General features: G+C 37.2%; 1 protein-coding gene across 4 annotated transcripts in view; it reads right to left on the bottom strand.

The window, feature by feature from the left end:
* Positions 1-14,990, bottom strand: part of LOC127380455 (cadherin-18) — a 265,704-nt gene that overhangs the window by 193,701 nt on the left and 57,013 nt on the right. For all 4 annotated transcript variants that reach the window (XM_051609377.1, XM_051609379.1, XM_051609380.1 and 1 more), the window contains exon 3: positions 5,823-5,902. The gene's annotated coding sequence lies outside the window, so the exon portion shown is untranslated. The remainder of the gene's footprint in view (positions 1-5,822; positions 5,903-14,990) is intronic.

Below are 14,990 nucleotides of genomic sequence, written 5' to 3'. Positions count from 1 at the left end.
GTAAGCGCATATAATTTTTAATGTGAACTGAAGTTAAATACATCGTTAAAAGCTTACTAATGACCTTAAGATAATTTCAGGTTTATTACAGCTGACAATTTTAATGTACTAATTTGTATTAAGGTTTAAATAGCAAAATGTGCTAAATACACTATTCCCACAGAATTGCCATAAAGTTCATATATGCAACTTTATTGCATTCTTGTGAAAATTTTAGCTTCCACTCTTATACAAGCAACTTCCCAGGAACACATATACAGGTAGATAAATTGAGATTCAACTTCCAAGCCATAACACCAGCAAATCCTCAGAAACAGAAGGGAAAGGAGAATCAAGGTTAATCAATAGGATCACATCTTAACTTCTGATTGTGCAAAGACTTACTTAACTTTAAGCCTATTAATGAAAAGCTCATTCACGTTAATAGGATTGTCTGCTCAAAATTAAGCTTAAATCTGAACTTTTTTTAAGACCAGGTCATTGGTGTTTTAATGGAAGAGCTGGAAGTACAGCTTCTGTCAACAAATAACATTATATACTTAAACTCACCAGGAAAAGCTAAGAATGCAGCAGTCAGTTTCAAAATACGTTTGTCTTCACTTAGTGTATTAATAATAGTCTAATGGAAACTGAAGCATGAGACCATTTTCATATTGTCCATAAATAAGAGGTGTGGTATGTGATACTAAGGTTTCTAGTGTGGATAGAAGGTCTTCAAGAAATAATTCACAGTACACTTCATAGAAATAAAACTTTAAAAAGACTATTTGCACCCACAGGGTGTCTCAAACTGTTTTCTGGAGCTTAGCTTTTTTCTGCAGGTGAGCAGGTTGTGGGTTTTCCACTTATCTAGAATCATTAAGAGAACTACAATGAGGACTAAACAGCTAGAAAAATTACACTCTCACTTTAAAAGGAAAAGCATTTTCACAGGAAATACCAGTTTCTCATATCTCAATCTCATTTTGAGCCTTATTGGACAGTACTTAAAAGTAAACTGTTCCTAGATTACTCTATTCAAACAAGTAATGAAAAGTGTTAGATTGAGGTCTTAAATGCAAGATATAAACTATCTGTAGACAAGATCTAATTAGTCATATCCTATTTATGACAGCATTCATGCAACCGAGTTAGTAGAGAGAGCATAATTTAACAAGAAATAGAACAATGAAAAAGACATTTAAAAGTGTAACAGCTTCCAATTATTTTTTTTTATTTTTTATTTTTTTTATGAGGCCTGGAATATTTGCTATGAAAACAGTCAAGGGAAATAATAACTCAAAATTATGTACCTATATTTTTTTCTTTTACCAGTCAAAGTGAGAGTCAAGCATTTCAGAATTTCATGTTTCCTTACTAGTGGTCTGCTACTTTTGATGAAAGTTAATTAGTATTTCATTGATAAGGGTACATAAATTTCCACATATTCTTGTATAGAATTACTATTATTAGAAAGAGATCAGGCTGTGGATGAGGCTACTAGCAAACCCTCATTGCCCTTCTAGAATTGAAAGAAGTATGCAGTTGTCAAAATGAACTACCACAGAACAGCAATATCAAGAAAATAAATTACCCGCAGTGATTAGAAAAGCTTAAAAAGTTAATAACAGTTTATGATCCTGATCTGATGCCAATGTAATAGCATTAAGGCAGCTTCAGGTCTATTTCTTCTTGACATAGAAATTATTTGTACACGAGGCTAATGCAACTTAGCAAATAGGAAACCAAGGAGCTATGCCAATCTATCTGTCATGAGCATCTTTAATCCCCAGGGGGTGGCTGATGGAATAAGAGCTAGTACAGCAATGATGCTCCATCTCAAAGCCCACCTTAGACTGAAGAAACAGCAGTGAAATATTTTGTTTAGTTGTTTTCTGAGGGGATCCCTCTCTTAATAGAGTTGAACAAAGCTGTTCGGGTTTTTTTTAATGACGTTTAAGTAATCTCCTACAATGGAGCTTGTTGTAATTTTAAAATTTGAGTATCCATTTTCTTTCTAAAACTCTGAATTGTGAGGTGCTGACATTTCTGGAATTATGTATGTCTTAAGACTGAACAGTCTGTAAAAGGTACTTGTCAGATTTAAGCAGCCCTGACTGGTGTTAAATTCCTGTGCAAGCCTCTTGCATAATGATGAAGGGCTTTTATATGATTATTGTAATAATGCACATTTCTTATGCATGAAAAGGTAAATATATACATAAAAAGAAACATACAGATGTGAGCATCTGGTAAAGAATGTCACATTCAGTACTTAATTCAAAAGTAAGGAAAATAAATTAGGTTCTTGTGGGACTAACACTGTTCAGAATCAATAGAGTAATAAAATACTACTTTATTTAAATAACAGAGTAAAAAATGTCACTAACCTGTTCATTTTTCCAAAGAGCTAAATAGTTAGATGATCTTTCAAGGTCCCTTCCAATCCCTAAGATTCTGTGATTTTGTGATTCTGTGATAGTCTTTTTTTCCTCTCTAGAGAGCCTTCTAACATAACATGAAGTTTAGAAAATAGTAAGTTGCAAGTTTTATAGCATTACATTAGCTTTTGCAAAAATTTACCTAATACTTTCTACAACATATTATGAAAACATATTCTTCACCTCGGTTAAATAAATCAATACAGAGGAAATAACAGAAAGGATTTCAGTATTAGGTTACACTGTAAAGATTACTCTTGGAAAACACTGTGGAAAGAATTTAAAGGAGAATTTTTCATAAAACAACAGTGTCACCTTCTACAAGTGTTTTCATAATTAATTCCGTTGGTCGGGTTGGAATTCAGGCTTTACAATAATAAAGCATGTCACTTGGTTACTTTTTAGATCTTATATTTTAAAAGCTGAATTTATATTTACTGTAAAAACATACAAGAAACAGTTACATTGAATAAGGTATGTATAATAATAATAATCTCTATTTCTGAATTTCTAAAATCCACTTTCTATTGAATATCTAGCTTCTATGGAAAGTGAAGATAAAAATTACTTCTTTGTAACCAAGGTCACATCCAATAATTTAGAATAAGAAAGCCATAGACAGATACTCCATCTCATCTATTACTGCTGCTTTAGTAATAGCGTTATGAAAGTAACACTCCAGAGACCACACTTTTTTCTTGTTCTTTCACCAGGGAGTGAGGAAATGGGACTCTAGAGGAGCTGACTACACACGCTAATAATAAGGCACAGCCCATAAGGTATCAATCTTTTGATATGTACCAAAATAAATGACTGAAAAAGAATAAATAATTATGAGACCTTTGTACTTCTGTCTGTTTTGATACTTAACCATAAAATCCAATGCATCAAAACCATACATGCCAGAATAACATCAACCACCAGAATGACATCAATACACAATAACAACAGCTTATCTTCATTTATCGGTATTTCTTTAATAAACACAGTGACAGTTATGTACTAGTGTGTCAATATACTCCCACTCTGCAGAATTACGGGCCATCATAACAAGTGTTCATTAAAACTCTCAGTAACCATGAACCTTCTCAGATGCATAGGCAAGGCCCTGGGTAGCTAATACCAAAGTAATCTTTCTTTATTGTGAACACAAGCTTATTCAAATGTGTTTGTAATTCTGTCCTGAAAAAGACTCTTTCTGGATACCCAGAAGATAACATCCTGCAGATCAACAACACAGGTACTACCTTCCATCTCTTCCATTAAAATATTTAACAAGAGAATTAAAAGAGTCAGCTGTTGAGAAAAATCATTAGGTAGCAACTCTTCTGATGCTGCTGGACTAGGCAGGATTTGTACCAGTAATGTAAGACCAGAATCTCTATTTCTGACAATAAGGTCATCATGTATCTTATTACCCCCAAAGTTAGGCAAAGAGTTTTGAAGTCTTACCTTCTTCATAATTCTTTTGAATATTTTATTGAAAGTTTTTATTTTTACTTCTATCATTCTTACAATTCAATGACTGCTGTCTGCCACACAGCATCGGCTTTGATTTCTAACACAGTAATGCAATTATATCCCCATGGCAATTTGTTTTGAGGTAACTTCTCAAGTTGTACATCTGTAAACCACCAGAGATGGCCTATATTATTACACAGTAATTTCTAAAATAAATATTTTTATTTTTTTTAAAACCCTGATTTTCCATTATCAGCCTACCACCCTCATAGTTTCTGTACTTATCAATTTTCTCACTTCCTCAGTTCCTTACTTGTTTTCTTGTAAACCAGTATTTAGTATTCAGCAGTTGAAGTTAGCTTTCACCCAAAGCCCAAGGAGACAGCAGGAGAAGGTGTTCAGTCCCTCAGAGACAGAGGTATTTAGTTGAAATTGCATTGATGGAGGAAGGCTGTGTCTAGGCAAGATAGATTGTTTCATCCAACACTACAGGGCTATTGAAATATGCAGTCTATTGCCTCTGGTTTTCTTCTCATGCTCTGCCCTCCTACTTCAGTCTAGCCCGCTTAATGGACAGAAACCCTGAAGCGTTTTGGCTGAGTCAGTCCTTCTCTGGTTATTGTGCTGAACTGGCTTCCCACGGGAATGAGTGAGTGTCAGACATGGTACCACAAAGGAGAGAGGAACACAGCTGTGAGCCATGCATCTGGTACCAATACGCAAGCAGACTGGTTTGACCAGGTCAAATCTATGCGTCAGTTACTTCTGCATAAATAAATCCTACATGATCTTTCCAGGTAGTCCTAGTCCACTAAACCGCACCACCATTCCTTTGCTTCTCAAAATTGCTGTTTGCTGCTCTAAAAGCATCAAGATTCTTTGTATTCAAAAAGCTGCACAGAGCAGCTTGGCCCAGATCATCTGGCTTTCTCCTTCCTTGCGCTTGTGTATAAAAAAATGCACTAAAATATATTTCAGTAGTGTTCAATTCCTAAGTAATAAAACTACAACCTAGTGTTACAGACTTCTGCCTCAGCTGCTTTCATATTTGCAGTTCTAAGAAACGAAAAATGTTAATTGTAAATAGTTTTCGGAAGTAGTGAAGGTTTTAAAGTTATGGTGTATTAGGCTCAGAGTTTAAATAATTTTCCTGTGTGACTGTCCTCAACAGCTGCAATGCTGCACTTGCAAATATATTTAAACAAATATCTAAATACAAATATATCTAAATATATATTTATATATATAAATATATAAACATTTCTACATTTCTAAGTATGAGCTTCATACATTAGTGTTCCAGTTTAGCTTCTGACATCCAAGTGTATTGTGTATGATCCATTATTATACATTGCTTTTTGCTGCAGAGATATTTTTTCCTGGGGAGAAATAGGAAGCAGTTTACACCTGCATTTTGAAGCAGAAATTTTAACCTGACATGATCCAAAACAGCATTTGAATTAACAGACAAACATGCTGCAAATAAATTTGACAGTCATTTACAGTGTAAAACAGTAGCATTTTTAGTAGCATGCAAATACAGCTGACAGGCATGTCTTTATTCAATTAGTTCCTAGTTTCCAAGGGCAGATTTGTATGCACACATCAAAACTGCACCCTCTATTTTTAGAGGCTTTTTATATTGGATATTCAGAATTACTTAGTATCCAAATCAATTTAGCAGAATGTCACTTAATGTTCTTCTCAGTTTTGGCTTTCAATAATTTACTCTGTATACCTCAAAACTGCTTATGTCCTGATCCATAATTACGTCTAAGCAGATCACTTGGCCTTTTTAAAAAAGTATTTCAGTTTCATAATAGTTAGTTACATGTGTATACACTTTCTTAAGCTTTTTGGTGTGATAAAATTTTCATACCAATTTATCTGCATATCCTACCTACTACTGTGGCTAAAAGAGTGGGTAAAACAGGCACTTACTGTTCAGCCGTTACAGGGCACTTCTTCACTCCGCGTTTTCCAAATCACTTGCAAAATCAAACCTACTGCCTCTTTAACTGCTGGGAAACAAAAACAAAACCCCCACACATGTCAGAACTCAAGGAACTGAAGGAGAGGGTATTTGCAGATGTGCAAAGCAGTGTAACAGTGATGTGAATCTCTGACCATGAAATTCCTTTACAAGAATACGAGACAGGGCATATACTTGAAATTTTTAGACAAGAAAGAAAAAAAACACAACACCAACGAAACACCAGAAGCAATGATGTTAAAAATACACGAAAAAAGACATATAAAAAAGCAAATCCATCACCTTCGCATTAGTTCAATTTTGTATCTTTTTACCATACTGTGGACCATGCATATTTCAACAGTGAATTAATTTTTTTCTCATGCCTTTTCCATTAGTCTATATTGCAATAAAGGATTGACCGGAGTTTATGCCTACCACCACATTAGTATCACACTAAATATTTTATTTATTTGCAAGCCCAAATACATTGCCTCTTCAATAGGGAGTTAAACTTATTTGAATAAGCTTTTTATTTCTTTAACACAAAAGCTGTAGATTTTCATTCGAGAAAATGCCATTGGAATAAAAAAGCAGCTTTAAGAAACTTTTTCTGAAGTGCATGACAACTACCGATTACTTAACAATCCTCAAAGGTATCAGTATCAGCAAGCAGTGCAATGCTGCCATTGGCCCTTCAACAGAGTTATTAATAATTGCAATTCTAGCACAAATCAAATGTGCTGGAACTGTTCCTGTAAAACTAGCATGATGTAGCATTTATGATTTACAGTAAGCCTCGTTTACAACACACCAGATAGCATCTTAGAAAATTAAAGTTTAAACAGTCATTTCAGACCTAATGTATATTAGAGATGTCACCAGGTTCTGTTTCAAAATATGTGTAAAACTCATCACAACTAAAATGTGAATTAAGAACAGTTTGCTCTCTAAAAGGAAACTCAGTGATGTTCTCATACCTTTTGTCAACACCAGACACAGCTTTTAAATGACCACTGCCAGTTACAAAACTTGTCTGTTTCTGGTATTCAAAGATAGCAGTGGGTTATGATGCTGAGAGATAATGTGAAGACTCTTTTTGTGCTATGCATTCCCACTCCTTACACACATGCTAGGAGACAGCCCCTGTACTGCATAGGTGAAAATGCATTAAAAATGTATTTTTTAAGGGAAACATTCCCTGAATGAAAGAGCCATTATCTCCATGTTACTAATAGAAAAATGAAGCATGTCAAATGTCATAGGGTAAAACCTACTTGAAAGCACAACTTGAATAAAATGATGTCTGAACATCTGCCCCCTCTACTACTGTAGGTACACACAGGCTAGAAGCACAGATAAACTGCTAACAAATTCACATCATTGCAATGTCTCTGGGGCAGGAGACTACAGGAAAGCTGGAAAGGGACATTTTACAAAGCAAGTAGTGATAGGGTGAGGGGCAATGTCTTCAACTTGAAAGAGGGTGGATTTAGATTAGATATTAGGAAGAATTATTTCCTGTGAGTGACAGGACACTGGAGCAGGTTGCCGAGGGAGATTGTGGAAGCCCCCTCCCTGTAAGTGTTCAAAGCCAGGCTAGATGAGACTTTGAGCAACCTGGGCTAGTGGGAGGTGTCCCTGCCCTTGCAGAGGGGTTGAACTAGATCCTTTCCAACCCAAACCTTTCTATGATTCTGTGATTCCAAGGCAGTAACAAGCTGTTCACTTGTTTTAAATATGGAGAAAGTCAGAGACTGGCTTTGGGTGATGGAATCATTGAAGCCCTTGACAACCACCCAGCTGTAAATCCATGAACAAGGAGGGAGTAGCCCCTCAGCAGGAGGAGCCCAGGAGTGAACTGTGGTGAGGGAGTGGGGCTGCCATGGCCAGCACTGAACAGCCTGTCCCCTGAGCCTGCAGTGCTGTCCATGATCATGAGCAGGGGCACCACAGGTTTGACAGATGTACTGAAAATGGAAATGTATCATAGCCCTACCTAAGCACACCCTGCCCCAGCTGTCCTCTGGCAATAAACAGCCAAGGCAGAAATGTGAGAAGAGCAGTTCTGTTGTGGCTGCCTCACCCCCAAGTTCCCCATGACACCAAACAACCTGTAGAAGTACCACAAGACTGCTGTAACTGAACATGAACAAGATTTTCTAATATTCAGTGTATTCTGAGTACCTTAGCCTTCAGCTTCCTTTGCAAAGATTTTTTTTTTCTTTATTTTCAAATGAAAAAAAAAAATAAATCCTTAGAATTACTTTTAAACTTACCAATGCTACAGTTAATTTCGTATCAAGGAAATATTTTTTTTATTTTTTATTTTTTTTCTTAAGGAGTTGTTTGGGTTTTTTTAATTGTGTTACTGCCATTTATATTCTTGCACGGCAGTAAAAATCCAGCTACGGATAAAAGACCCTATAACAAAAAATCATGCTCCTTTTCTGAAGGGAGAGTACTGTATCAAGTGCTATATTAATCTCCCTTCCTCACCCATTTCAAATTAATTTAATCTTTCTCATCTCCAGAATGACATCTGCCAGTGCAGCTGCTCTACTAGACATTTCTGTCTGTACTAAAGTCCTGCAGAATGAATATGTAGTAGGAGGCAGGAGGCGATGTATGTGCATGTAGTGGGAGAATGACATGACACAAATTAGGACACTGGTGTGGTTGTTCCACTGCTCTGGTTCCCAAGGCTAATCCATGAAAAATAAAATACTACCATTACAAACTTTACAGAAGAGACAGGGGAAGATAGGTCAAGGAATAGAAAGAACAAAATACTTTTCTATTCTCATTTTTACAACTAAAAGAGAGATAAAATGGAAGCAGATTGCAAACCACCAACAGAAAAGCAGAAGAGGCAAAGTAAGGCCATGAAACAATTAGTTTCACTGTTAGATCACAGGAAACATCACAAGTAACAGTTTCTGTGATACTCCATTATTCTACATAAACACCAAGCAGTACCTGATTGAATGGCTGCCTGTCTTAAATCCTTCCCTTGCTCACTTTCCCCTTCTGTTCCAATCCAAATTATTTCATGTCAACTTTTAAATGGAGCATGTATTGAATTATTTTTATTGAAAAAGTACAGTATGGAAATATGTAAGGTGAGGTAAAAAGGCTGCAGTGGATTAAACTTGTATATTAAGCAGTATTCATTATAAATAATTTTTACATATTAGTAACAAATAATTATAACTTTTGAAGAACATTTGTATTTTTATTGGATATGAAACTGGAGACAATACTCAGAAATTATTACTCTGCAACACAGGGTAATAAAGACAAAATATCTAAGCAATAAAATTTGAAACCTAAAGTTTGAAGTTGCATGCTCTTAGCATCCTGACATCTACAGTCCCAGTGCTTTTGCAGCATCCCAACTGGTAACTGCATTAATTAGAAAAGAGAAATTCCAAATCCCTTTTTCTAGACAGATATTCAAAACTATGTATTTCATGTACTAACCAGCACTAACCAGATTTTACTTTCTATATTAAAAAAAAATAAATTTCTCCTGTAGTTTTTTATTTCCCCTACCCTTCTGCAAAGGGTTACAAGGGAATATCTTTTGGGAGAAAAAATTTGTTGCTTTTTATTGTTTTCCTTTGAATCCCACAAAACTAATTGCATCAGTGAATTTGAAATTAGTGTATTTGCCAATATGTAATAAAATAATAATTTAAAATAACTTTTAATAAATAAGAATTTTTTTTCCTCCTTTCTGGATTGTAGTCTTATCACCAGACAAGAACCAAAGTCATATATAGAAGTCAGACAGTGTTTTCAAAACAGTAAAGAAACAGTTTATTAACATTGTTCTTATTTTTAGTACTGTTATTTTTCTGTGAAATTATAGGGACTCTATTTTCTTACTGATATCCCAATAAAATTCTAGAGACTTTAGAACACAACTGATGTATTGCTATGCAAATTCTGTAGTAAAGGTTTCTAAACTTCCCAAAACCTATAGTTTGAAGCAATACTGTTACTAACAGTACAGTTACAGGTAAAGCAGTGAAGTTGTTCATACTTACATATTTAGCAAAATTAATTTAAATGATATTGAATAAAAATCTTTCTACAGAAAAATAATGGCTGCAAGAAAAGGTGTTGTCAGACAACATAAATTGGTAGATAACAGGCTGACCATGAGCCAGTAATGTGCCTTTGCAGCCAAGAAGGCTAATGGCATCCTGGGGTGCATTAAGAAGAATGTAGCCAGTAGGTCAAAGGAGGTTATCTTCCCCGTCTTTTCTGCCCTAAGGAGGCAGCATCTGGAGTACTGTCTCCAATTCTGGAATGCCCAGTTCATGAAGGATAAAGAACTACTGGAAAGAGTCCAGTGCAGGACCACAAAGATGATGAAAGGAACGGAGCATCTGCCCTATGAGTAAAGACTGAGAGAGCTGCGGTAGTTTAGCCTGGAGAAGAGGAGACTGAGGGGGGATCTCATCAATGCTTGTAAGTATCTAAAGGGCAGATGTCAGGAGGATGGGTCCATGCTCTTTTCGGCAGTGTCTAGTGACAGGACCAGGGGCAATAGGCACAAGCTGGAGAACAGGAAGTTCAAGCTAAATATAAGGGAAAACTTCTTTACTGTGAGAGTGACAGAGCACTGGAACCTGATGCCCAGAGATGTTGTGGAGTCTCCTTCTCTGGAAACATGCAAAACCTGTCTGGACATGCTCCTGTGTGATCTGCTGTAGGTGATCCTGCTCTAGCACAGGTGTTGGATTAGATGATCTTCAGAGGTCCCCTCCAACCCTGACAACTCTATGACTATATGAAGTATTAGTGACCGTTCATTCTGATCACTGTGGGAGCAACTGCTCAGTGCAAAGTAAAAGCTAAGGAACTGATCAGGAAAAGAAAAATAAGAGTTATCCCAGAGATCAGTGGCCCTTGGAGCAGTAAGATATTAGGTCACCTCAATGGATTTAGGAGCACAGGATGAACTAGATGAATACTAAATTGTAGAACAATGTGAAAAGGCTCTCTTTAGCATTTTGGTATTTTCTGCCTGCTTTTTATCACTAAATGATGAAAAGAGAGTGCGCTAAACAATCTACCCAACAGAACCAGGTTCTTAACACTCAACCTGTAATACCTGGACTTCAGCCATGTCTGCTACCTTCTATATTCCAAGTAGTGTTGTGTATCTCTCAGATTAAAAGGGGCTGAATGAGTAATTTTAAACAATTTTAAGCTAAGTAACCTGTTCTTCCTTCATCTGTTCAGTACAACATAACTTAAGGCTTATTTGGGAATTTATTTTTTTAAAAAACTGAGCTAGAACTGGGAAAAAAAAAAAAAAAAAAAAGAGTGTACTTATGTTTTTTTGAGCGTTTGTAAAATGAAGCATGACAAAATCCATCTGAGCTACTTCAACTACACCCATTTAAACCAAATGCAGGAACATTAAACTACTCACAGAGATAGCAAGATATATGAGTTCATAACTCTGGTTATAAACATTGGGGTAATTCCTGAAAGTTTTTTAGGTTGACGTCTGGGGTTTATTTATTATATCTAAGTTGAAAATGCTCCACAATTTCAAGTAGACATTGTTGTAACACCAAATGTATTGTGTCTATTTATCATACCAACCCATTAACTTTGCTTATTCCTATCAGTTGTCAAGCTTGCCTTCCTCATCCTGCATCCTCTGTGTTGTGTAAAAGTTTTCTTGACATTAATCTAATTAAGATTAGAATTTATACTGCAGAATGGCTTAGTTTTACCAGTGTTGATTTTATTCTCAGGAAGACATAAAAAGCCTGTTAAGTGATTTCAGTAACTAAGTACTTTATTAAAACCATCAATGTATATACTTCTCAGAAACTAGTGAATACTCTGGTTTCCTACTATTGTCCTTCATAATGTACAACTTCTGATAGTTCTTAATGAAGAATAACCATCTGCTTTGTATAATTTCTAATATTTTACCTATTGTTATGCAGCAAATTACAGAGTAGCATCACAAATCCAATTACGTTACACATAATGATAGTATCTGCTAACAGAACAACCCTAAACAATCCTCTGGAAATTTGAAATATTTACAATATTTCAAATATTACAATATTCAAATATTACAATATTTGAAATATTTACAATAAAAAAGCAAGTAATGTAATTAACAGAATTTTTTTTGCGACTGGCTAAGAAAAGGCTACTTATATATTCATTACTCCTGACAGTGACTGGCAGAGGAAACATTTAGGAAATACCTTCTGGGAATCAAATTCAAGTGGTTCGGAAATGCTGGTTCTGAAATGGTTATTTAAATTATTTCTAAAGACACCTTTGCCACTGTATCATAGTTGTTATTATCAGGGAGGAACACACACTGGATATGATTATTCCTTTCACTTCTGATTGAAGGTTTAAGAGGAAAAAAAAAAAAAAAAGTCTCCTGGACAATTTAGTCGAACAAGCATTAGACAAAGAGGAGGGTGTGTAAATCAAAGCCTTTACTTGAACCGTGTGAGGCTTCATCCCTTGTGTGGCTCCAGTAATTACAGTGGGCTTACAACAGGAGCAGACTAAAGTTCAGACTAAAGCAGAACACATGGCACTTCATTTTGTAAACTGCTGCACCTTTCTGATCAGAGCAAGCAGTTACATTTTAATTCATATTCCAGCTGTGTCAACAGAAAAGCTCCTGGCAGATTAAGAAAAGAGGTGAAGTTCAGCACAGCCTTCTATGTCTTCAAGCCAACAAAATGCACAGGTAGCAATTTAAAATAATAGCACATAAATTATCAATTAAGTTTGAAGTAAGCATGGCTGGATTTTGCTTTTCTCTAATTCTTGCCAGAGATGCACAAAGGAAGATCACTAAGATCATTTGCCATTAGCAAAGCATAAGGTTGGAAGTTTTCAGATCTCTGTTGGGTGCATGCATTCCCCAGTGTGCTGTTCTTGTTTCTATATTTAGCTGAAATCCCATTGAGCAAATGGATTGCATGTGCAAGAGCAGAACGTAATCAGGCTTTTAGTGTGACAGCTTGCCTCCTCACACTCACTGGGGAGAAATAAAGAACATTTAAAGTAAAAAAAGAATAAATATAAATAATTTCAGATAATCTATTTACTAAGGAAATGTTTAACAGGTTTTAGAAAACCATAACTGAGGTTTACATGTAATAATATTAAATAAATACTTATACCAAAACACATAATTGGTAAAGTTCAAGAAGCAGAGAAAATAAATTTTCTGATAAGCTCCTTAACTTTATTTTCAGCAGCATTTAGTGACCACAAAAACAGAACAAACAAAATTAGTTCAATAATGTAAAATAGCTCCCACCTGACATCAGTATTTCGAAACTCTCAAATGCAGGAAAAAAACAGTGGATCCAGGGAAAGTGTGCTGTAACATCCAGGCCGTGTTTCCATCTGATATACAGAAGTTCAGGAATCCTGAAAGTCACTGGTACTTTGGTACATCCTGCTATGACACTGAGACATGAACACATGGTGTAGGCAGACTCTCAACTTCATAAAGTCCACAGGGTCTGCAAAAATACTGATTTACAACACCCTAGCATTATCATAGAATCATAGAATGCTTAAGGCTGAACGGGATCTGAAAGATCATCAGGTTCCAACTTCCCTGACATAAGCAGGGACACCTCACACTAGACCAGGTTGCACAAGGCCTCATCTAACCTGGCTTTAAACACCTCCAGGAAGGAGGCATTGACAACATCCCTAGGTAGCCTATGTCAGTACCTTGTTACCTTTCCTGACATCTAACCTAAATCTCCCCTCTCTCTCAGTTTAAAACCATTACCCCTTGTCCTATCACTATCTTCTCTGATGAAAAGCCCCTCCCTAGCTTTCCTGTAGGCCCCTTTCAAGTACTGGAAGGCCGCTATAAGGTCTCTTTCTCTTCTCTGGGCTGAATAGCCCCAACTCTCTCAGCTTGTCTTCATAAGAGGTGCTCCACCCCTTTGATCATCTTGGTGGCCCCTCTCTAGACCCTCTTCAACAGCTCCGTGTCTTTCTTGTGATGAGGGCGCCAGAGCTGCACAGGACTCCAGGTGCAGCCTCACCAGAGCAGAGGGGCAGAATCCCCTCCCTGGTCCTGCTGGCCACACTTGATGCAGCCCAGTATGCAGCTGCTCTCTGGGCTGCGAGCACACACTGGCGGCTCATGTCGAACTTCTCATCTACTACCACCCCCAAGTCCTTCTCCTCAGGACTGTTCTCTAGCCATTCTCCCCCCAGCCTGTATTTGTGACTAGGGTTCCCTCAACCCAGATGCAGGACCTTACACTTGGCCTTGTTGCACCTCATGAGATTGGCACTGGCCCACCTCTCAAGCCTATCAAGGTCCCTCTGGATGGCATCCTTTCCCTCTAGGGTGTCAACCACACCACACAGCTTGGTATCATGAGCAAACTTGCTGAGGATACACTCAATCCCACTGTCCATGTCTCCAACAAAGATGTTAAACAGCACTTGTCCCAATACTGACCCCTGAGGAACACCACTCGTCACTGGCCTCCACTTGGACATTGAACCATTGACAACAACTCTCTGGGTGAAGCCATCCAGCCAATCCCTTATCCACACAGTGGTCCATCTGTCAAATCCATGCCTTGTCACTTTGGAGACCAGGATGTCACGTGGGACAGTGCCAAATGCCTTGCACAAATCCAGGTAGATGAGAGGTGCTCTGCCACTATCCACTGTCTGTAGCCTTGTCATAGAAGGCCACCAAATTGGTCAGGCTCAACTTGCCCTTAGTGAAGCTATGTTGGCTGTCAGCATGGGATGAATGGAGGTTCCTTTCTCCCCAGTCACGTTAGTTTAAAGCCCTCTTCACTAGCTTGGCTAGCCTACAGCCAAACATGCTCTTCCCCTTTTCTGACAGGGGGATCCCATCAACCTCCAGCAGACCAGGTTTGTCAAAGCTGGTCCCATGATCCAGAGAGCCAAACCCCTGGCTGTAGCACCAGTCACATAGTCAGCTGTTGATTGGCTGGATCCAATTGGCCCTGTCTATCCCCTTCCCTTTGACTGGTAGGATTGATGAAAATACTACCTGTGCTCTGGAGTTCTTAATTGCTGCTCCCAGGGCCCAGTAATCATTTTTAATATTCTTAACG

The sequence above is a fragment of the Apus apus genome, chromosome 2 (genome assembly GCF_020740795.1).
Source record: "Apus apus isolate bApuApu2 chromosome 2, bApuApu2.pri.cur, whole genome shotgun sequence".
NCBI classification, from domain to species: Eukaryota; Metazoa; Chordata; class Aves; order Apodiformes; family Apodidae; genus Apus; species Apus apus.
The sequence above is the reverse complement of the archived record's forward strand: the minus strand, read 5'-3'. Positions and strand labels throughout refer to the sequence as shown.